Here is a 25582-nt window from a genome sequence, read left to right as displayed (position 1 = left end):
TAAAATACATAAAACAGTGAAGGCTCAATAAGTAAAAAGTTCCAAGTTCCAAAGTTCCAGCTCCAGGTCTCCCCCACCCTGCAGGGCCTGGTTGTAGAGTCGGAGTGCAGCTGGAACAAAGGACTGTCCAAATCTTTTTGTACTTTGACGGGGGAGAACAAATCTGTGGCTGAACTTGCTCCTCATCCCCGCCAGCTCGCAGTACATCGGGTGGGAGGGATTGGCCAGCATGGCCGCCAGTTTTTTCCCCATCCTCTGTTCTGCCACCACCTCTAGGCTGTCCAGCCCGGTCCCCACCACAGAGCTGGCCTTCTTCACCAGTTTGTTTAGCTTCGCAGCATCCCTGGCACAGATGTTTCCACCCCAGCAGGCCACGGCGAAGAACAGAACGCTGGCAACCACCGACTGATAAAACATTCGCAGCAGCTTGTTGCAGACACCGAAAGACCTCAGCCTTCTCAGGAAAAACAGTCTGCTCTGCCCTTTCCTGAGAAGAGCCTCGGTGTTGTCAGTCCAGTCCAGTTTGTTATTAATTTGTACTCCCAGGTACCTGTAGGAGTCCACCCTCTCGACTTCCACCCCCTTGATGGTGATGGGGGCTGGGGTCCTTCTCTTCCTCCTAAAATCCACCACCAACTCCTTTGTTTTGCTGGTGTTAAGCAAAAGGTAGTTGGTGTCGCACCACTGCACAAAGCTCTCCACCAGGGCCCTGTACTCCTCATCCCTGTCGTCTGTGATGTAACCGACGATAGAGGAGTCATCAGAAAACTTCTGCAGGTGGCACTGGTCGGAGCTAAACTGGAAGTCGGAGGTATAGAGGGTGAAGAGAAAGGGTGACAGAACAGTTCCCTGGGGGGCACCGGTGTTGCACACCACCACCTCAGACTGACAGCCCTGCAGTCTCACATACTGACGCCTGTCTGTGAGGTAGTTGTGGATCCAAGCCGTCAGGGAGTCCTCCACACACATCACTGCTAGTTTGTCAGCCAGCAGTGATGGCTTGATAGTGTTAAATGCACTGGAGAAGTCGAAGAACATGGTCCTCACCATGCTCTGTGGCCTCTCCAGGTGTGTGTAGGCCCTGTGCAGCATGTAAATGATGGCATCCTCCACCCCCATGCTCTCCTGGTATGCAAACTGCCGGGGGTCCAGGAAGTCCTTCACCTGGGGCTTAAGGTGTTGCAGCACTAGCCTCTCCAGGATCTTCATGACCTGTGGTGTCAGGGCGACAGGTCTGTAGTCGTTTGGGGTGCTGGGCCGTCCCTTCTTTGGCACTGGGACGATGCAAGAGGTCTTCCAGAGCTGTGGCACCCTCCTCAGTCTTAGAGATAGATTGAAGAGATGTTGGAATGTGTCCGCCAGCTCTCCAGCACACACCTTCAGAACCCTGGGGTTGATGTTGTCTGGACCTCTGGACTTGTTCACATTCACCCTGGAGAGCTGCCTTCTCACCTGCTCAGATGTTATAAAGCTGTGAGTACCGGTGTCTCCAGGTGTGAAGCATGCTCCCTGGCTCCTGGTGTTGGTAAGGGGAGGCAATTGCTGCTGGGGTGTGAGGGGGTCAGGGGGAGTGGGGGCTACTGTTGCCAGGGGTGCGGTACATTGGAGAGGGGAGGAGAGGGTCGGGGGCTGTGGGGGATGACAGGGGGATGGTTGGTCAAACCTGTTAAAGAAGCAGTTCAGGTCATCCGCCTGCTCTCGGGTCCCCTCCACCACAGTATGTGGCTGCTTGTGGCCCGTGATCTTCTTGAAACCCTTCCACACCTCCTTGGAGCTGTGGGCCACTAGCCCGCCCTCCAATTTCCTCCTGTATTCCTCTTTGGCTGCTCTCAGCTCCTTCTTCACCTCCTTCTGAGCGGCCCTGGCTCCCTCAGTGTCCCCTGCCTTAAACAGCCTCCTCTTCCTTTTCAGAAGGTTCTTGATGTTCCCATTTATCCACGGCTTGTTGTTAGGAAAGCACCGTACCTTTTTAATGGGGACGATGCTCTCCTCGCAGAACTTGATATAGTCTGTGACACAGTCTAGCAGACCATCTATGTCCTCCCCGTGGACTCTCTGGAACATCCCCCAGTCGGTTGTTTCAAAACACGCCCTCAGCTCCTCCTCCACGTCTTCTGACCATTGCTGGACAGTCCTGGTGGTGATAGGCAGCCTTTTTATGATAGGGGTGTATGTTGGTTCCATCCAGACCATGTTGTGATCGGATGCCCCTAGTGGCGGGAGGGCAGTGGATGTGTAAGCTCCCTTCACATTGGCATATAGTTTGTCTAGTATTTTGTTCTCCCTTGTTTTACATGTGACATACTGGGTAAAATCCGTCAATGTCTTTTCCATATTTACGTGGTTGAAGTCCCCATTCACAATGACAAATGCGTTTGGGTGTGCAGTCTGTATCCCCGCGATGCAGGAATGGATGACGTCATTTGCGCGCGCCGGGGTCGCGCTTGGGGGAATGTAAACAGTCACTGCCACAACATGGGAAAACTCTCTCGGACAGAGATCTGGCCTCAAACCTAGCGCCAACAGTTCTATGTCTGGAGTGCAGACTTGCTCTTTGATTGTGATATGGCCTGGCTTGCACCACTTGGAATTAACAAACACAGCGATCCCGCCTCCTTTGTTCTTACCGCTATTCCTGGTTCTGTCCGCTCGGACCATGCAGTTCGGAGAAATCCTCAGCTTTACCTACACTGTCCATGAACATACCAATCTCCTCTCTCAAATCCCACACCCGCTTAAATACTCTCCCTTGACTTAACCAGTGAACGTTTGAATGGTAAAGTAAGTCACCATGCTCTGCATCAGTGTCCTCTAACAGTTGAATGAATTTACGATGATTGAGATCCAACAAATATTATGGACATATTACTACACTACTGTATAGCCTACAGATGTATAACTGTACACATTGTCCTGAGCACATCAGTGTGTTAGAGAGAGTCCATAACATCACCTTAGAAACAAAGCTAGATACAGCCGTAAATATCATGATCAGTGCTTGACAGGGTGGCTATTTCCATAACACCTAAAAGGAGGACACTGCACACAAAGTCTCACACACACTGTCTCTGGACCTCCTCCTGCGAGTATGTACCACTGTCTCTGGACCTCCTCCTGCGAGTATGTACCACTGTCTCTGGACCTCCTCCTGCGAGTATGTACCACTGTCTCTGGACCTCCTCCTGCGAGTATGTACCACTGTCTCTGGACCTCCTCCTGCGAGTATGTACCACTGTCTCTGGACCTCCTCCTGCGAGTATGTACCACTGTCTCTGGACCTCCTCCTGCGAGTATGCGCCGGTAGACGGACATGGTACTTGAGGCTAACAGGCCTGAGCTTAGTCCCAATTAGCTAGAAAATGTCCATATTGAATACAGAATAATGAATATGTATCCTCAATTACTTAAACGTACATTTCTTATCTGTTCACAGGGTTGTCCTTTATTCTTTTTGAGGATAACTGGTGGTTTGCACGTTGCCGTGAAGTCTCTGTAGTTTGTTTGGTGAGGTATACTGCTGATAGAAGTCTTTTTTTGTTTTCGTTTTGAATCATGGTGAGCATTCTTTGGTCATCCTCTGCAGAAGTCATCCGTGACCTACCAGCCCATTTGCGATTTCTGAGCTCACCTGTGACTTTTTTCCTTTTTAATGATGTTCCAAACTGTTGATTTTCGCAAGCGTAAGGGTTTGTCTATGCTTATGAATTTTCAGCCTGATAATGGCTTCCTTGACGTTCATTGACACCTCTTCGGTTGTCATAGTGACAGACATCAATAGCAGACTAGCAGACTCCAAAGGCAAATGCAAAGTCTATAATCAATACTAGACATTGACATCTCTCTTATGCCTGCACAAATGATGTGAGGGAACACACCTGACGAACCAGAAACCACTGTCAAGCCAATGTTCTCATTACTTTTGGTGCCCTGAAATAGGGAGACTATGTATAAAACGTGTTATCAAAACTTTGGAATATAAAGCCAAAAGAAAAGTGCTTCACTGTCCCATTACTTATGCAGGTACTGTAAGTATGCATCATGTCTGTCTATAGGAAAGCAGAGACAGAGCTTGAGTGGAATTGGAGGAGAGCAGTCTTTACCCGGTAACAGGTTTGTGTGTGTGTGTGTGTGTTTGTGCGTGCAACGTGACCTCAAAACACTGCATTAACAAAGACTTGCAAGGCAGTTAGGCAGTATTAGGCAGTCATTTTGAGTGCTTCCGGTAAGGGCAAGTTGTCAGAGGAAGGTATTATAGTAAACATTAGCATTAGCAGCAAGAATTAGTAACCAAAAACCACTGAAGGCTTTTTTTTGTCAAATTGCCGACTCAAACCAGTGAAGTTTGCATTGCAAGGATCAGCCTTCTGATCAGGGATCAGACCTCTTCTACACACTGTTTGCGTGTGCGTGTGTGTGTGTGTGTGTGTGTGCGTGCATGCATGCTTGTGTGTGTGTGTGTGTGTGTGTGTGTGTGTGTGTGTGTGTGTGTGTGTGTGCGTGCGCGCGCGTGTGTGCATGCGTGTGCTTGTGTGTGTCCGCAGCGAGTCCTGTTCTATTTTGCATATCTGCAGAGAGTGTCATAAGACATTTGCATCACACAGCACAACACAGGTCTCAGAGCAGGGCAAAAGCTAGCATGTATGTGTGTGTGTGTGTGTTTATGTTTATGATTGTGTGTGGGTGTATCACAGGACAGAACTAAAAATAGATCTTTACACAAGCTGAGGTGAAATGTTGCCAATATGAGTCAGTGTGGTGAAGTAGTCAGTTAGAAACAGCCAATATCTGTGAGGATCAGGTGAACAGGTGGGGTCGGATTCCATTGATCTTCGTTGATGAGAAAGAAGAGAGAGGTGCTGATGCCATAAACTCTCTCTCTCTCTCTCTCTCTCTCTCTCTCTCTCTCTCTCTCTCTCTCTCTCTCTCTCTCTCTCTCTCTCTCTCTCTCTCTCATGCTTTCACCCTGTGAATGTGAGGTGTTTAGACAAACAAACATGGAGGAGAGGGGGAAAGAGAGATTTGTGATATGAAGCATTGAGGACCATTTCTCATGATGATCGCCTAAGCATACAAAGAGAGAGGAAGATGCATGAAATGTATTTTTGTATTCTATACCTCTTACAGATTGATCTATCCTTGAAATATTAAATACACACACGCACGCGTGCACGCACACACATTCTATCATCAAAATCCTCCTCACAGCCCGCTCATCTAACGAGGTCAGGGGGAAATGTTATTTTCCGATTCACAGGACAAAATACCGAAACGTGGAGAATCCTGTGATATCTCAAGATAAAGGTTTGTTATTCAATTAGATGGGAAGACATTCAAATCTAACCCTGTTACATACACACAGATAACCACACACACACACACACACACACACAGATAACCACACACACACACACACACACAGATCCCCAACTTTACCTGGAGCACATACCTCCTCAGGCTTATGATTAATCCAGTAATAGATCTATCATCCTAGTGTCTGTCATTATCTGGTCTAAAGATCACAGGCCCTGTAGTACACATACAGACACACACACACACACACACACACACACACACACACACTCACACACTATCTCATGCCACAAAGACTTATTCAATTAGATGTGGAAACACAAACACTGTGCCTCAAAGACAAGATCCCTTTCTACCCTCCTAATCCCAACAAAGGGATGCTTACTCCTTTGTTATATGTTCCCTCACTTCTCCGTACAAATGAGAAGCGAGGGAAGGAGTCCTGCCGTGTCCATACGGAGGAGATACATCTCTGGCTTTTGTCTGTTGGGTTTTCAGAGGAGTTAATCTCAACGCTGCTGATTAGCAACCGACTCTGGCCTGTTCCTGGTGAAGCAGAAGGGAAGAAGAAAGAACAAATAAAACAAACAACTACCTCACTCCATCTCCCACAATCTCAAGAGGGACAGAATCACACACAACAGAGAAAAGATCAGCGGGAACTACCCAAGAAAATTAACATTTACAAATGAAAATGTGTCACATTGGAGATGTATGTGTCATCAAGCATCTATAATAGCTACATTTCACTAATCTGGTTACATGTTTATTCAGCAAGTTTAGGCTTTCAGAAGACAGAAGATACTGTAATACATTATTGTCTAAAAACAGGACAATGTGTCAAACATCTGAGTGAGATGGAGGGGCTGGGGGGAAGAGAAAAGGAAAGACACAATTTGCTGCCGTAGAGGAAGTTCACCTATTCTATCACATGAAATGCTCCACACTGAACTGTCTACGAACTGGTGTCGGTCGCTTTAAAACATAAATGAAGGCGTGGGGCCTGGCGGACAGTGCGGCATGCGAGTGCGGGGACCCTGAGCAGACTGCCGACCATATAATCACCATCTGCCCCTTATATAGACCACCCTCGGAAGCCAGCCTCTTCGACTTAGAACCAGAGATGCGGGCATGGCTACACGACACCGAGTTGGACCTCTGACATTACACGAAAGAAGAAGAAGATGAAATGCTCAGGAGGTAGACCCAGCGTCTAATGATCGCAATGTCGGCGGTTCAATCCCCGGCTGGCCACGTGTTGAGATGTCCTTGGGCAAGACACTGAACCCCAAATTGCTCCCAATGAGAGATCTTTTTTTTTTAATCATTTTATCTTTTTACTTATACCTGCAGCAGTTATGAGTTGTATGATCCATAATCCAAGCACTATACATTTGCTGCAAATATAGGCTAAATTTGTAATTTGTACACTGCGATCTCACACACTGTATCGGCCAGGATAGAGGTTGAATACAGATGCAGTGTCAAACATGTCATTTTACACTGCGATCTCAGGAATATCAGGAAGAGTAGCCCTTGAATAAAATTGCAGCAATAACACTTGTGTATCTATTCATGTCATTTTTATTTTTATGTTATTACTAACCTTCTTTTTCTGTATTTTTGTATGCTATATGTAAAGCACTTTGAATTGCCTGTTGTTTGAAATGTGCTATACATATAAACTTGCCTTGCCTTACTTGCTCATTGATTTCAATTATTTACATCATTTAAAGGTCCTCGTTCTCAGGGATATAATCAGTTTTTGCCTCTTCAGTTCCAGGATTCAGTAGGATACTCTCAACAGCTATTACCATGAATGACTATGAGGGTTGGGTAGCAGTTAGTCCGCTCTAATGGAAAGTTACTGCAAAGGAGAATGCTAAGCTTGATAAACTAACTGGTATCTTCTATTCTTCCATGGAGATCTTCAATGGCTTTAGAAGTCTTCAGTGAAAAGTAGAAAGAAAACCAACACTGCTCTCTCTCCCCCAATGTTCAGTGACCTCCTCTCTATCTGACTATCTGGTCCCAACACATCTGACTATTGGGTCCTAGAAAATAAAGTAAGAGGTTTTTAACAGGGTCTGGCGAAAAAGGCCTCAAGGAGGGCAAGATCATTTTCCAGTTTTTGACAGATTACGAAAGGGCAGATTGTAAGCTTTCAAATGATGAGTCATATATTGAAATCTGAAAAGATTGAAGACGTTGAAGAAGATATGCATATTTGAATGTTGGTACATGTCAAATCATCTAACAGAGAAAAACCCCTTCAAAGTATTTACGCTTTTTACAGGCAGGTAATAGTGGGAACAATAGCTGGTTAACTCCACCCCCAACCACTCCCCCATTACACTAACCCTCAGGAAACAAACGTGTAGGGCTGACATGTTTAAATTGCTAAATGCTAATAATAATTCAAGATTCATGATTTTTTATTGCCATAAGATTATTATGTCCCCATTATACAAGTGAGAGTAAAATTATTACGGCTTCAGTTCCAGCCGACATTGCAGAAGCAAGAGAAAACAAAATGTCAGTATTTTATAAAAGGAAAATAAGGCAAGATACAATTGAGCAACAATCATACAATCATAGAATAGTAAAAAATAATAATGTTGTGTCCGTGTGTATGCATTCATCATTATAGTCCATAATGCATCTAGTGGGACTTTGGTGGAGGGCATGTGATGTTTCGTGCCTCATCAGAACAGAATTCTCTGATCTTCTCCAAAAGATAGCCATGTCCTGGCCATGTCCCATCCAGGTGTGGCTTGTCCTGGCCATGTCCCATCCAGGTGTGGCTTGCACAGGAAGACCATGTATGGGAGGATGGACATCAGTGTTGCGCAGCAGCTGACACGCCATTGGATATGCATCACAATGTCCAGTGGCCACAACCACACATGGGGCCTCATTTATAAAGCTGTGTGTAGAACTGGCGTAAAAAACTTTCGTACGTAGACAAACAAGAACGTTTACGCACACCAGGCAAGTCCCACGCCTGTTTCCCTTTATAAATCACAATCTACTCAAAAATGTGCGCACGTGAACGAGCGTCTTGTCCCACCCTTTTAATGACCATAGTTGCCTATAAATGGTCAGTGAAATGCCCTGACAGAACGGTGGAAAAAATAAATTTCACCCAGTGAATTTCTGCGCAATGAACACGCCATAATAATTAGAAACTCTTCACTCTTATGAACTGCCACTGTACTCTTCACTCTACCAGACCATAGATAATTATAGTATATAATATCTTTGTCAGACTGCATCGACAACAGAATCAATCATAATTTGTCCTACTGTTCACATTATTATTTATGATAATACATTATTACACAAGTATTGTTTAATAATTACAGATCCAATTCAACATTTAATTTAAACTGATTTAGATTAAACTGTACAAGAGGGGTTGTTTTGCAAAAACACAAAGCGAGCTAGCTAGCTAACAAACTAAAATGTTTGGCATACCTGGCATTCACGTACGTTGAGGTCAAGATCTATGTCTGAAATCCCGTCTTCGTCATCTTCAGATTCCGAATCCGAGTTAATGCCAACATGTATGTAATCCCAGTCCCAATCCCAAATCCATAAATTCTCCACTGTTGATAGTTCTATATATAGATTGCGACATCAGCCTCCATCCGTGAACAAACAGAGACCAACATTGGCCCAACAGCCAATAAAACAAAGCCTCCCACACCACCGGAAAACGCCCCCCAAACCCAAAAGTAGGAACGTTTGCTGACAGATTATAGGTATTTAGTGATCCTAAAACTGTTATTTTTGCATCCGTGAGTGCCTGCCTGATTGGATGAGGTTGTGCATTGTGGAAGGCAGGTTCTCAAAGTTTGCCCCCTGTGCTTTGGATTAATTGACAGACTGACTGCCGTTCTTGACACCTCCCTACTGTGAGCTATGCACTCTGCTGGAGACGGAGGTTCTCAAATGGCAAGTCAGGCATGTAGAGGATCATCACTGTCTGACAAGCTGGGGACAAACTTAACAGCTCATCACTAAAGCCACTAGCAACTCTTTACAAGCAAACCCTCAAAGTTCTGGACCATGAGCCTAACAGCTCAGTATCATCCTAAATAACCCTACACTTCTGAGCTGGGAAGATGCTGCTTCTCCTCCTCTTAACTTATTCATAACCCAACGTAACAATAGCAGTCAGATCACCAGAAGCGCCACACAAGGTGACTTTCTAGTGCCATTTAGGAAAAGCACATTTGGCCAACTATAATTTTCTGTTAAAGCAATACAAAACTGGAATTTACTACCCACCCATATCAAAGATATACTTACCTACTCCACCTTTACAACACACATTAAAACATGGCTGTCTGATAACTATAACTGCACACATTAATCTCGGTCAGATGTGATGTGTGTGTTATATGTGACATAATCATTGATGCTGCCCCTCCATCTCTGCTACCCGCCTGCATGTATGTCTTGTATGTGCTTTCAATATGGTTGCTGTGACCATTTTCCTTTCCCTTGTCCCTTTTGTATTGTTTTTATTGCATGAACCGCCTTGATTGCTGCCATCATCTGTGCCTGCTTGTTTGTGCGAGATATGTTTGGATGTCTTTCTTCATTTTGCTTACGCCTTACATGCTAAAATATTTTTTCTTTTAACTAATATATTGTAGGTTGCATATTAACAATTTGTGAGTGAGTGAGGCACCACAGTTCTCTTCTAGAGAAGGACCTCTTGACCCAATCCCATTTCCCTTTTTTACCCCTACCCCTCATTTTCGAGTGCCATTCGCTTTGCGGGTTGCCCCTGGGTGGGTAAAATATTCCCCTATGAAATGGGATAACCCTTCAAGACCCTGATACGTCATCAGTAGTATCATAGAAAAACACGGACGCTCGCGATTTGTGAACTACATAAGTTTCACGCTATCAATCAATCAAACAAGTCATGAAATAAAAAAGAACAATGCTTCATTACCAGGCCAGTTCATGACAGAATAGCGGTGCTCTGTAGGCTAGCAATCCGTGCTCCTACCTTGCCAGTCTGCACTGATATTAGAGGAACGGTAACAAGGTAACAAACTTTGTGGCTGGACTTTACTTACATTTCAGGCGTCATGCCATCGAAGGGGGGAAATGCGACATGGAAATGTGACGCAATCCAGTCTAGGGCTAAACCAGTCGCAGACTCATATAATAAACAATTTAACGATCACTAAATGTTCATAATTTGTGGATTGGATTCACTATTCCCATTTGCCATAGGCTACTGGTAAGGGGTTTACTTGTACATACTTTCATTTTGGGATGTGCTCAAAAGCAAGGACTGTGTGATCATCTAATTATGTGTAGTTATGTGTTTTTAGCATGGCTATCAGCATGTTGTGATGTTGTAAAAATGCAGTTTGACATTCGTAGCGATATGCCGCAAGCTGTTAGCAGCGTTTGTAGCTGCGGTTTCATTAGTCACTTTTCTCCCATTCTGTGTTTGAGGTGTACCAACATTTAAATATGTGTGTTGTCTTCAATTTCCTTCCGAGTTCTATGTATGACCCATCATTTGAAAGTTTACAATCTGTATTTTCAGAATATGTAAAAAACTGACATAGGCAACAAATGATGGTTGCATCTGGTTGATGAAAACACTGGCTGGTGTCACATATGTCAAAATGCGGGACTGTCATGCACGAATCAGCCTTAAAACATTGTTGTAACGTTAGATAGCTAGCTAGACACATCGGCATAATTTTTTTTTTTTGTTATGCTTATTATAAAGAAAAAGTCTATAATACATTGAAATTACAGTAATCTAAGATATCTTTTTTAAAATCTTTATTAAACAAAGAAAATATTTACATTTGTGGCTTTCCTTTGTTGCTAGTGTTTGTTGCCGATGAATCGCAAGGCATTCTGGGAGATTTCAACTCATTTTTAACCCTCAGTTTGGAGTGTGCATCTGAAAAAAACTCTGTTTGGAGGGCTATGTAGCCCTACCACTTGGCCCAACCCCTACATGCCAACAAGAATTGGGACACCCCTACCCTACACGTGCACACGCACAACAGAGGGGTAGGACTGAGTTGAATTAGGAGGACTGCTACAGAGAAGATGTCTCTGGTCTGGAATCCCTCCCTACTGCAGGGAGCCTCTAAGAGTGCAGCAGTGTAGTCGTTCTCCTGAGGGAGCTTAGCCAGTATTACTACTTCCCCACTCCCTAGGTCTGCCCCTAGAACACATGTGACAGGGTCTGATGAAAAGATCCCCAAGTCTGGCAACGTCATTTTTCATTTACATTTACATTTTTGGCATTTAGCAGACGCCTTATTCCAAAGCGACTTACAATCAATACATTTGAATGCTAAGCATGTGAATCATCAGTCCACCATTCGTGGCAGGAAGAGTAATCTAGCTCAGGCCCGGGGCCACTGATAGGAGAAACCTTCTTCTAAACCCTTTTTTTTTTTTTTATACTGGAGGAACAGAGAAGCAGTTTGTTCCCGATTATGAAAAGGTAGATTGTAAGCTTTCAAATGATGTGTCATACATTGAAATCTGAGTGGAAAAAACAACAAAAACATATGATTAAGTATCCACTTTTCTTTACAACACCAGCCTTGTCTCCCTTTAGACACAGTTATACAGATATCTTCAGTGTACCATCATGTGTCTGGGCAACATATCTCTTGAGTTTAAGGATATGATCAGTTCTGCTTTGCTAATCTTAACTGCTTGTATGTATGACATGGTTGGTGCTTATGAAACTATTTGTGTGAGCTGGCTGTTATGTAAATATGTGAGTGTGTGTCTGTGCGTACTGCTAGACGGTGCACTTAGGGACAGTGCCAAAAGATCTGGTATGTGTCCCTTTTGTTTGTGATCGGCCTAATTCTGCCTTGCTGCTCTAAATAAACCCAATACAGTATCGTCCTGCCTCTTCATTGGCTAATTATGAAAAATCGGGTGGTTATTATTTATCCACAGCCATTTTACATTACATTTTTGGCATTAAGCAGACGCCTTATTCCAAAGCGACTTACAATCGCTACATTTGACTAAGCTAGTGAATCATCAATTCACCGGTGGTAGCAGGAAGAGTAATCTAGCTCAAGCCATGCAGTTGTCGTGAAATATATTTTTTATTTATTTGTATTTAAATAGTTTACCCAAACAATAAACCTTGGATAACTAAGGAAAACAACAAAAAGAAACTGGCATACTGTATAGGTGCTGCCTCTAGAGAAGTCCGTAGGGCTATTAAGAAGAACAAGCTAAAGTATAAAAGCAACATTGAAGCTCAGTACAGCAGTGGAGACCTTAGAGCTGCATGGCAAAGCATTATGGCCTCCATCAACACAAACACAAACACAGGGACAAACAAATCCATTCTTATTATCTTATTAAAGGAGTAGACAGCACTGATTTGCCTAACACCTTTAATTCCTTTTTCTCACGATTTGAAAGGTCTGACTTCATTGAGAATATGTAAAGATTCCCTTGACATAGTGATTTCTGAGGGTTCGATCACTGCACTACTCAAGAAGGTAGTAGTAGTAGTAGTAATATTTGTCAATTCAAAAAAATATACAAAAATAAGAAATGTAGTGATTATCAATGTGAAGAAAAAGAATACTAAGTGAGATCTTTTTCTTTCTTTTCTCCTTTTTTTTCTTTTTATTGTTCATTTGCTCATTGTTTGTTTCTTTGTTGGTCTTGGTAGGTTTCATTGTTTTGTAATATATAAATTATTTTGTGCAAATTCTGGTTGTGCGCCGACCATCAAGTGTAATTTTTGTTGATGATGAATAGGGGGCAGGTAATTATAAGATTTTTCTTCTTCCTGCTCCTTTTTTGCCCATGGGGAAATTAATTAATTGTATAGGACACATACAAATGTATGACGTATGACAATCTCATGTGCAAAAATAAATAAATGAAATGAAAAAAAAAAGAAAGATTAAGGTGAGGAAAGCTCCTGGGCCTGATTCTATATGTGGGCGCACCCTGCACCCCTGTACTGACCAGCTGAGTAGAGTGTTCACCCTGCACCACTGTGCTGACTAGCTGAGTGGAGTGTCACCCTGCACCACTGTGCTGACCAGCTGAGTAGAGTGTTCACCCTGCACCACTGTACTGACCAGCTGAGTGGAGTGTTCACCCTGCACCACTGTGCTGACCAGCTGAGTAGAGTGTTCACCCTGGCCTGCACCACTGTACTGACCAGCTGAGTGGAGTGTCACCCTGCACCACTGTACTGACCAGCTGAGTGGAGTGTCACCCTGCACCACTGTGCTGACCAGCTGAGTGGAGTGTCACCCTGCACCCCTGTGCTGACCAGCTGAGTGGAGTGTCACCCTGCACCCCTGTGCTGACCAGCTGAGTGGAGTGTCACCCTGCACCACTGTACTGACCAGCTGAGTAGAGTGTCACCCTGCACCACTGTGCTGACCAGCTGAGTGGAGTGTCACCCTGCACCACTGTACTGACCAGCTGAGTAGAGTGTCACCCTGCACCACTGTGCTGACCAGCTGAGTGGAGTGTCACCCTGCACCACTGTGCTGACCAGCTGAGTGGAGTGTCACCCTGCACCACTGTGCTGACCAGCTGAGTGGAGTGTCACCCTGCACCACTGTGCTGACTAGCTGAGTAGAGTGTCACCCTGCACCACTGTACTGACCAGCTGAGTAGAGTGTTCACCCTGCACCCCTGTACTGACCAGCTGAGTGGAGTGTCACCCTGCACCACTGTACTGACCAGCTGAGTGGAGTGTCACCCTGCACCACTGTGCTGACCAGCTGAGTGGAGTGTCACCCTGCACCACTGTGCTGACCAGCTGAGTGGAGTGTCACCCTGCACCACTGTGCTGACCAGCTGAGTGGAGTGTCACCCTGCACCACTGTGCTGACTAGCTGAGTAGAGTGTCACCCTGCACCACTGTACTGACCAGCTGAGTAGAGTGTTCACCCTGCACCCCTGTACTGACCAGCTGAGTGGAGTGTCACCCTGCACCACTGTGCTGACCAGCTGAGTGGAGTGTCACCCTGCACCACTGTACTGACCAGCTGAGTGGAGTGTCACCCTGCACCACTGTGCTGACCAGCTGAGTGGAGTGTCACCCTGCACCACTGTGCTGACCAGCTGAGTGGAGTGTCACCCTGCACCACTGTACTGACCAGCTGAGTGGAGTGTTCACCCTGCACCACTGTGCTGACCAGCTGAGTGGAGTGTCACCCTGCACCACTGTGCTGACCAGCTGAGTGGAGTGTCACCCTGCACCACTGTGCTGACCAGCTGAGTGGAGTGTCACCCTGCACCACTGTACTGACCAGCTGAGTAGAGTGTCACCCTGCACCACTGTGCTGACCAGCTGAGTGGAGTGTTCACCCTGCACCACTGTACTGACCAGCTGAGTGGAGTGTCACCCTGCACCACTGTGCTGACCAGCTGAGTGGAGTGTCACCCTGCACCACTGTACTGACCAGCTGAGTGGAGTGTCACCCTGCACCACTGTGCTGACCAGCTGAGTGGAGTGTCACCCTGCACCACTGTACTGACCAGCTGAGTGGAGTGTCACCCTGCACCACTGTGCTGACCAGCTGAGTGGAGTGTCACCCTGCACCACTGTACTGACCAGCTGAGTGGAGTGTCACCCTGCACCACTGTGCTGACCAGCTGAGTGGAGTGTCACCCTGCACCACTGTACTGACCAGCTGAGTGGAGTGTCACCCTGCACCACTGTGCTGACCAGCTGAGTAGAGTGTCACCCTGCACCACTGTACTGACCAGCTGAGTGGAGTGTCACCCTGCACCACTGTGCTGACCAGCTGAGTGGAGTGTCACCCTGCACCACTGTGCTGACTAGCTGAGTAGAGTGTCACCCTGCACCACTGTGCTGACCAGCTGAGTGGAGTGTCACCCTGCACCACTGTGCTGACCAGCTGAGTGGAGTGTCACCCTGCACCACTGTGCTGACTAGCTGAGTGGAGTGTCACCCTGCACCACTGTACTGACCAGCTGAGTGGAGTGTCACCCTGCACCACTGTACTGACCAGCTGAGTGGAGTGTCACCCTGCACCACTGTACTGACCAGCTGAGTGGAGTGTCACCCTGCACCACTGTGCTGACCAGCTGAGTGGAGTGTCACCCTGCACCACTGTACTGACCAGCTGAGTGGAGTGTCACCCTGCACCACTGTACTGACCAGCTGAGTGGAGTGTCACCCTGCACCACTGTACTGACCAGCTGAGTGGAGTGTCACCCTGCACCACTTTAATGACCAGCTGAGTGGAGTGTCACCCTGCACCACTGTGCTGACCAGCTGAGTGGAGTGTCACCCTGCACCACTGTACTGACCAGCTGAGTGGAGTGTCACACTGCACCACTTTAATGACCAGCTGAGTGGAGTGTCACCCTGCACCACTGTGCTGACCAGCTGAGTGGAGTGTCGCCCTGCACCACTGTACTGACCAGCTGAGTGGAGTGTCACCCTGCACCACTGTGCTGACCAGCTGAGTGGAGTGTCACCCTGCACCACTGTACTGACCAGCTGAGTGGAGTGTCACCCTGCACCACTGTACTGACCAGCTGAGTGGAGTGTCACCCTGCACCACTGTGCTGACCAGCTGAGTGGAGTGTCACCCTGCACCACTGTGCTGACCAGCTGAGTGGAGTGTCACCCTGCACCACTGTACTGACCAGCTGAGTGGAGTGTCACCCTGCACCACTGTACTGACCAGCTGAGTGGAGTGTCACCCTGCACCACTGTGCTGACCAGCTGAGTGGAGTGTCACCCTGCACCCCTGTGCTGACCAGCTGAGTGGAGTGTCACACTGCACCACTTTAATGACCTAGTTGTCTATTTACTGAACTGTGCTTGACATGACATTGTAATGTTGTATGTTGTTGGTGTCTGAATGAGGAGTAAGCTACAAATGAATTGCCCCCAGTGGGATAAATAAAGTTGTCTGAATCTGAATCTGAATCACACTGAGACACAGTACAAGGGGGGAAGTAGACATTTTAGGAGACACAGTATAGGGGAAAGCAGGTGTCTCAGGAGACACAGTACTGGGGGGTAGTAGATGTCTCAGGACGAGCAGTTAAGGTGTAGCCTGAAGAGATGGGTCTTCAGTCTCCGACGGAAGATGGGGAGTGACTCTGCAGTTCTGACAGCCGTGGGAAGCTCATTCCACCAGCGGGGGGCCAGTGTCTACCCTCTAGTGCAGTGGTCGGCAACCTTAGCCACCATGAATGGTGGCACACGGCAGCGTAATCATTGGCAAACTGGCGATAAGTGCGTGCGAGACATTTTAAGAAATGTTCATGTGCCCTCTCAGTTGCATGGCAAATCACCTCTTGAACAGCTATTGGCTTTTGCATGGCCTGTCTTATTTAGTTTGATTGGCGGTACGGCTTCCCTCTGACATTTCCCACAGGAATCGCAGTGCATCGTTTCAGGGTCGGTAGATGATGGCAACCCAGCTAGCTAAGAAAGCTAAAGTAAGGATCAGGCATGTCAGCCCTCATGGACAGAAGATTTTTGTTTTGTTTGTCAGAAGGGCCGTGCTGTGTGTACTTTATTTTGAATAATGCTGCCATTTTGAGATCAGGCAGACTCCATCGAACAGTTATGTTTGATTATGAAACAGTTATTTGTCCAGTTATGGGAAGCAAGCCAATACCCTCAAAGTCTTTGCCACTGCTAAAAGCCATGTGACTGAAGCAAGCCATTGCATTGCGAAACGTGGAAAGCCAGAGCCTTTTCTCTGTAGCTCAGAGGTTCTGTTTGAAGACTCACCAAACAGAGACAATCAAATCAAGAATAAAAGCTATTCCCACGTCAGCTAGAAGTGTTGAGCCACATATCAAAGAAATGGCAGAAAATGTCAGAGCGCAGCAAACAGTTGGGTTAAAAGATGCTTTGGTATTTAAGCATTGCACTTGACCAGAGCGTGAACGTGAATGACATAGGACGTTTGGGAGTCAAGGCAACATACTGTGGTTCGACTGTAAGAGGACAGGCTCTGCTGCTTAAAGCCAATGTCTGACACAACAAAAGGTGAGGACATAGCCAAGGTGTTTATGGAACATTTTGAGGAGAGAGGGATTGACATAAGGAAGATTTTTGCAGTGACAACAGATGGTGCCCCCGCCATGGTCGGGAAACAGTGGGGTGCTGTCAGATTAATTGGGGAAAAAGTCGGTCACCCCATCATGAGACTCCACTGCATAATACACAAAGAAAACCTCTGTGCAAAGATGTCAGCTCTTAATGAGGTTATGGCTACGGTGGTAAAGGTTATTAACTTCATAGTTAAGCAATCTGCTTTGATACACCGACAGCTCCATTCCCTGCTTGAGGAAATGCACTCAATGGACTGCACATACACAGATTCTCCACTCAGCTGTGGAAAGGTTTTTTGGAGCAGTTTGTCAGCTTGTTTTGATACCATCAAAGCCTTCTTGGTTGAAAAAGGCCAAGACTACCCAGAACTCAAGGATGAGAAGTGAGTTGTGAAACTTAAGTTCTCACAGATATTACGAGACACCTCAACAAGCTCGATCTGCGACTGCAAGGTGCAAGGCAAACTGTTTTGGACATGTTTGACACATGGACGGCTTATGTTGGCAAGCTAGCAATCTTTTCAAGTGATGTTGCTACCTCCACTTTCTGCTACTTCAAACATGTCAGGGAGCTGTCCTCACAGCACAGTATGAGCACTGCTGAAATATGCAAATACATGAGAGAGCTTGGCATTGACAACACAATTTGGGGACTTTCAGAAGTATGGACCCATGTTCTCTTTCTTGATCAAGCCCGACAGTTTTAGTGGACATGAATTGGATTGGACAGTCTTTGGCTCAATGTACCTCTGTGATCAGATATTCTTGCACATGAAGGCCCTGCCCTGACTAAATACAACCCACAGGTAATTGGCTCCGCAAAGGAATAGATCAAGGATAGATCACATTGACTGATAGACACTGGTAGTTAATTATCACCATGGCTGTCATTGAGTAAACTCAACTCATGAAGGAAGCAAAAAAAAAAAAGGTGTCTGCAAAAGTGTATGGTTGTGTAAAGGTGCATATGGTGGTATAAAGGTGCATATGGTTGTGTATGAATGAATGAATGGTCTTTATTGTCATTGATATAGTACAGGTACCGTGCATGTAAAGGTGCATGTGTGTTGAGTCGAAGGTCAAGACCGTCAATAAGCGCAGAGCATAAAACTAATTTAAAGAGACGGATATTTTTTTGAAAATGAGCACTCAAATATCTGTTGTAAGTACCCTAGTACTTATGCAACCGTATACATGATTAAAGTAATTTAGAAGCAATTGAAAGCAATTTAGTACATAACATCATTACAGTAAAATTGACAATTTAGTATCACTTTTCACTGTATTCATTCACAAACCAACTGATAGATCATTACCATAACTCTCAGCATGTTGCATGCGTGGCGTGTGTGTGCGTGATGACATTGATCCTGCCAATCCTAGGAACTATTCAACGTGTTGTGTGTTGTGTGAGAAATGTACTCTAGGCAAAGTTCTGCTCCCACTCAGCAGGCTTGCTGTTCAGAAAGCCATAATCTATGGATTGACCTTCTCCTCCACACAAATACAAACAGAAGACAGACACAGAGAACCATATATACAGTACACACACACACACACACACACACACACACACACACACACACACACACACACACACACAAATGCACCCGTGCCCACACACACACGCTGAGGACCAATGCTGCACCCACTGATGCCATCAGTGGAAAAATGCATTAAGTGAAAATGCTCTCCTGTCCTTAACAGTTTCATATTCGTACAATGTGTATTGTAAATTTCTTGCAGTTGTGCAACAGTCAAATGAACCAAACTGATGTACAACGATTGTGAGAGTATTATTCTGAACAGTTTTAAGTGTCAAAATGCAAACGCTGGAGCTCTGTAGCTTTTGCAATGTCGGATTGGAATACATTTTTTTGTGGTTGTTAAATAGTCACATGTTGGTTGGTGGTTGGTTGTTATATCATGTAAATTATCAAACAAAAATAGATACATTTTAGTAATGGGCAAGGTTAAATAGTGTATACTCATACATTTTCATCACACTTTGAGGATAAGGGAATTCTCAGGATGTAATAGCACACAACTGGGTCAATTACATCAATAGTTAGAGTGTAGACTAACTGAAATACTAAATAACAGTGCTCTGGCCAATGTATGGCAACGCACAGATGTGTGACAGATTACGAAAGGCTAAGCTTTCAAATGATGTGTCATACATTGACATCTGAAAGACAATTTTAATATTTGACTGTTGGTACACCTCAAATCAAATAACAGAGAAAATTACTTTCAAAAGTTTCACACTTTTCACAGGCAGGTAATGGGTGGGAACAATAGCTGGTTAACTCCACCCCTAACCACTCCTCCAGGACAACCACTCCCCCATTACACCCCCATCTGTCAGCTAACCTCAGGAACCAAACTTGCAGGGCTGCCATATTTAAATTGCTAAATAATAATAATAATGATTGTATTACATCCCATCATAAGTACAAAAGAGTAACATTCTTATGACTTCAGTTCCAGCCGACATCGCAGCAGCAAGAGAAAACTAAATGGTAATATTTATAAAAGGAAACAATGAGGCAAGATACAATTGAGCAATACAATAACAGAATAGTACAAATGTATAATGTTGTGTCTGTGTGTTTGCAATCATCATTATAGTCCATAAAGGGTGTAGTGGGACTTTGGTGGAGGGCATGTGATGTTTCGTGCCTCATCAGAACAGAATTCTCTGATCTTCTCAAAAAGATAATTCTGCCTGACCATGTCCTGTCCAGGTGGGGCTTGCACAGGAAGACCATGTATGGGGGGATGACATCACTCCACTGGTTCTGCATCACAATGTGCAGTGGCCACAATCCCACCAAGTCTCTGGGCATCAAAGCTGTAATAAAATAGAGACAAGACAGCAAGACATTTAGAATGATTGGCCTCTGTTACCAACACATCATTTTTACGAAATAATACTATGTTCATAAAATAGAATTGCTAATATAATGATAAATACCTGAAATGCTGGTAACTCTTCATATGTGGGAGCTTTCGGAAGTAGCCACTCAGGTGCTTTTGCCAGTATCATTTGCCACTTTCGAACAAGCACTGTGCCATCCTCCAGTCCTACAAGCTAGGGGATGTTTACTTGTTTCACAGGAAAGCTGTGATTCACGACTCCAGCCATGTCTGACAAAGTGTCCACTCTGGTCTTCCTGAAGCACTGCTTGACCAGTCCACCCTGCTTGCAGGTCTGGAGAGGCCTAGAAACAGATCCAGATCCTGACAGGTCTTGGCACAGGCAGCATTCAAGACCTGGTAGAATGACCGCTCCCTCGCCACAAGGTCGAGATGCTGTTCCTGCTTTTTTAGCTTGGCTGATTTTACCTTGTCCGGCAGATTGGCACTTCAACGCAGCTGGTAGTTACTCCTCTGGCACTGTCAGCACAGATCTGTCCGGGATTTCGTGCTTGTTATGGGGCGGCTGTGGCGCAGGAGGTAGAGCCGCCGTCTAAAGATCACAAGGTTGGCAGATCGGCGGTTCGAGCCCCGGCTGGTCACATGTCGAAGTGTCCTTGGGCAAGACACTGAACCCCAAATTGCTCCCAGTGAGTGGGCCAGCGCCTTGCATGGTAGCTTGCCGCCATTGGTGTGTGAATGTGTGTGTGAATGGGTGAATGAGAGGCCGTTGTAAAGCGCTTTGGAGCAGCTTTGGAGCAGCAAAAAAGGTGCTATATAAGTGCAGTCCATTTACCATTTGTTATCTGAGGAAGCAATGACTTCCACAGCATTCAGAATCTGCCCGGACCAACAACACACTGCCCTGCAAAGACATACACAGTTTTACAATAGCATTTAACTTTTCTATAGTCCATTACACTTGGGGAGTCTTATACACAATGTTTACACATACAAAGCTTTTCCACAGCATCTTTGTAGAGACGCCAAACAAAGGCTTTGGTGTCATTAGTTGGCAGCAACTTTGCACTCAAGTTACTGTGACCAGGATGCCGACCAGGGAGGACAATGGCGTGGTCTTCTGCGTACTTCACCAGACCAGTTCATCAGACATTAAGGCACATTTCCACTGCCAGGTAGAAGTGACATCATTCCGATTTCTTGCTCACATGTGGCACAGATCGGATATGTAACATGAATTTGTAAGCAGTAAAAAAGCACATTGAATCTGATATTCTCAGATCTGATATGTCATTTCGACTGTGATCTATGTGGACAGGTCGGATATTCCTTGTAATTGCGATTCACACATTGTTGAAATTGCGTCGCATTGTGATGACGTTTGACGTTAGTTTGACTCACTCACAGCACTCGTTGTCGCATACGCCCAGGCGTTAAGGGCTCAGCTCTTTCTTCGCCACCTTAAAATGTGTGCAATATTTTGCGGACCTCTAGACATACTTCGGAAAGCAATGGCTTGGATTATAATTTCTTGTTTGCGTCCATTGCAAGTGCCGGCTGTCTGTTTACTTTTGTTTCCGGTAACCAAACCCTCATGTACGCATGCGGGTTGTTTCATGTGTTAAGCAAGTGTAAGTACCGGTATCGGATATGGGTAATTTTTAAAAGAAGAAAAATGTTATTATATAGACAAAAAAGTCTGAACTATTACGACCTGTCTTACAAAAGGTTATTCATTTGAATCCAAAGTAAGGACGCATCAAAAAGTGAGTAAAGTTAATTCAAAGGTCAAATGTCATTCTCATTTTAAGGATGCCATCATATCAGCTAGCAAACTGCCATCATATCAATGACACAATTGCATAGATGAGTGAACTATGGGGGGAAAACTACAACAGATTGCAAAAAAAAAATTGTTGTATCCATTTTTGTTGACATTCCATCAATATTAGACAGGTTAGGGAACATAAAAAACACATGTGAGTGGATGGTGATTATGAAATAACAACCTTGAGTCAACATTGAAAAATAACTATCACATAATGACTAATACACTGTCTAAAACTAATAATAATTGTTATTTTTGACAACTTCCAAAACAATACTATGGTTGTTTGTCTGACTTTGTCTGTCTCTCTTGACTGTGACACAATATAAATGCCCATGGGGTAGCTTCAAAGTAACTAATCAAAAATGTAAAAGCATCCAACTGTAAATGAACTGCTGCATAACTCCACCTAAGAGACACTGTGGCCAGCTAGCAAACTGATCAGCATTACAGCTCGAGAAAAAAAACATTGAACCTAGGAAGGAAAGGATCCCAAGACGAACTGTTTCAATCAAAGATGTGAGCTTCAGGCCCAGTCAACCCTGTAGTCTGCTGGCTTGAGAAATTGTGATGAGCAAAAACGCTACTTCTTGCTTCCTTTGAAGTATTTTAATTGTAAACAACTAAAATACTGTAAAAGAAAAACCTTTTCAGTGTGGGTTAGACCTGTCCTGTCTGGGGCCAGACACCTGAGAACAATATCACACAACCACGCCGTAGTAGAAAAAAGCCATACATTTATTAATGGACATTTCATAGGACAGTGTGCATTGATAAAGGGATTCCTTAGCTAGTTCAGCTATTTCTTAAAAAAAAAAAAAAGATGTTATCCCTTTTTCACCCAATTTGGTATCCAATTGAACCCAACCTAGCATCCAATTATCCCCTGCCTATTGCGTAGGATCCGCCGCACGACCCCGTGGCCGGCAGCCCCAGAGGAGATCGCCAGGCAGACTAGCTGACTGGCTCCTCGAGCCCAGCACCGTTATTCCGGCACCCCGGGGGCGGTGTTGCGCGACGGATCCTTGTCCGGAAATATTCCTATACCGCCCTCTGGAGCGGCCGCTCAATATGCCGCTCCCTGTGTGCCTCGGCCATATCCGGATCTGGCGAGACCGGGATTCGATCCCAGTCCCCGGTGGGCAGCTTGCACTAGTGGCTAGTGCTTAGACCGCTACGCCACCGCGGGCCATAGTTCAGCTATTTCTATAATCAGGCAAAGCATCAGTAGGCTACAACAATGTTTAGGGCATGCAATACGTCAAACGCAGAACGCTCCAAAGAGCCATACAATTGGCTGTATGGTGAGCCACATGCTACTGGGGCTTAGGCGATGAATCGCATAACAAAGTCTGGCCAACTCAGGGCATGACAAACTTGAACACCACACTCAAGGGAGATTTAAGCACACTAGAGTAGACGCCTACACCCGCACCCCCAACAACGTTACCCCCTGTGTTACCCCACCTCACTGTGGCTGTAGTTTTAAAATATGATATACAGACAAGACAGATCAGGCCTAGACATTAGCACACATTAGCACTTCACTCACCAGTCTTTAAGACCCTCCCCGGGGTCTTTAAGACCCACCCCCGGGGTCTTTGCTTTTTGCTGCACTGTCCAACATGGCTCATAAAGCGTGTGAACATGAGTCTGGGGAACAGTCAGTATGTCTGTCTGGGTGAACAGTCAGTATGTCTGTCTGGGTGAACAGTCAGTATGTCTGGGGGAACAGTCAGTATGTCTGTCTGCGTGAACAGTCAGTATGTCTGCTTCAGCTCCCCTCCCCCTGTTAACAGTTGTTCCACGCTCCTGGCACTCTTTTAACGTCTTTTTGAGAGTCCCAAACAGAGTCCTATAGGTGAGTCAGAAGGTACAAGCAATTAGCCCATTCATTGGTGATGAAGCACTCTGTGATGTGCAGACATTTACTACACTATGTAACCTAACCTAATCCAGAAATTATTTTAGATGGAATTTAGTTACTGTCACTGGCATTTATTATTTCTATTTTTCTCTGGGACTGGTACATTGGTCCTACAGTACATTTTAAATGTTTAAACTGTGTCTACTACTGGCTATATACAGTATCATTCATTTTAAAATCTACAAAATTGTACTGTATGTACCAATCCCAGATTGCCTCTTTAATGCAGTGTGGGGAGCATGGCGCGTTCGACCTGCAGGGGGAGCCACAGGACGGTTGGTGAAGGGGATGGGGACGTGATTGGCACCGGCTGATTAATCTTAATGTGTTACTTTGTTTCCCCCGGGAGTTCAGTAGGTGGAGGAGAGAGAGAGCGAAGGAGTACGGAACGGAGAACGGAAAGCACTGCAAACCAGCCGCGACCGAAAGAGTTGGGCGAGAGCAGCGAGTGCAGAGAAATACTCCCCTGAGCGAGGCTCAGCGGAAAGAGACATTTATCAGCCAATGTATATGAAATAAACTGGGCTCCGCCCGTTCTTATACCCGCCAGTCCTATTGTCCGTCTCCCTCTGTGACCAAACCCGTTACAGTGGCACCCGACGTGAGGCACAGAGGAGAGGCCGACCCAGCACCGACATCACCACACCAAAACGACGGGCGGGTGGGGGCATGGAGTCGCCCCTGGGGCATATCCTGGCCCACCTGGCGCAGCTACAAGAGCAGCAGGCGGCTATGCAGCAGGGCAGCCACGAGGCGCTCGTGGACATGGCTCGCGCCCAGGCCGAGGACCGGGCAGACCTCCGAGCCCTCATCCGTGGCTGGGAGGGGAACGGGGACCACGGCGTGGCAGGCGGTGGAACCCGAATCCGCATGCAGCGGATGACGGAGGGGGACGACCCGGAGGCTTACCTCGAGACGTTCGAGGGGGTGGCCCGGAGCAGCGGGTGGCCAGAGGACGAGTGGGCCCACCAGCTCCGGCCCCTGCTGACCGGGGAGGCGTGGTAGAAGAGTCCCACAGTGACTGGTGCAGCCCTATCGTGCTTGTGACCAAGCGAGATGGGGCTGTACGGTTCTGTGTGGACTACCGACAGGTGAACGCAGTGTCTAAATTCGATGCCTATCCAATGCCCTGGGTCGACGAGCTCCTGGACCGGCTTGGCACGGCTACATTTTATACGACCCTGGACTGTACGAAGGGATACTGGCAGATTCCGCTGTCGCCAGGGTCCCGCGATAAAACAGCGTTCTCCACCCCGCACGATCTGTACCAATTCACCGCGCTGCCGTTCGGGTTGTTCGGGGCCCCGGCTACGTTCCAGCGGCTCATGGATCGTATCCTGCGGCCGCACGCTGCATATGCGGCGGCCTACCTCGACGACATCGTGATCTACAGCGATACGTGGCCGCATATGCTGGGGCGGGCATGCAGCTTGAGTAGTAACAATATCACAGCGAGATATGTGTTAACCATGTCAACCATTAATCTGTCAGTCCAATATACTCTAGATAATATAGCAAGAGGAGGT

The sequence above is a fragment of the Nansenia antarctica genome, assembly GCF_963989245.1.
Source record: "Nansenia antarctica genome assembly, chromosome: 12".
NCBI lineage: Eukaryota > Metazoa > Chordata > Actinopteri > Argentiniformes > Microstomatidae > Nansenia > Nansenia antarctica.
The sequence above is the reverse complement of the archived record's forward strand: the minus strand, read 5'-3'. Positions refer to the sequence as shown.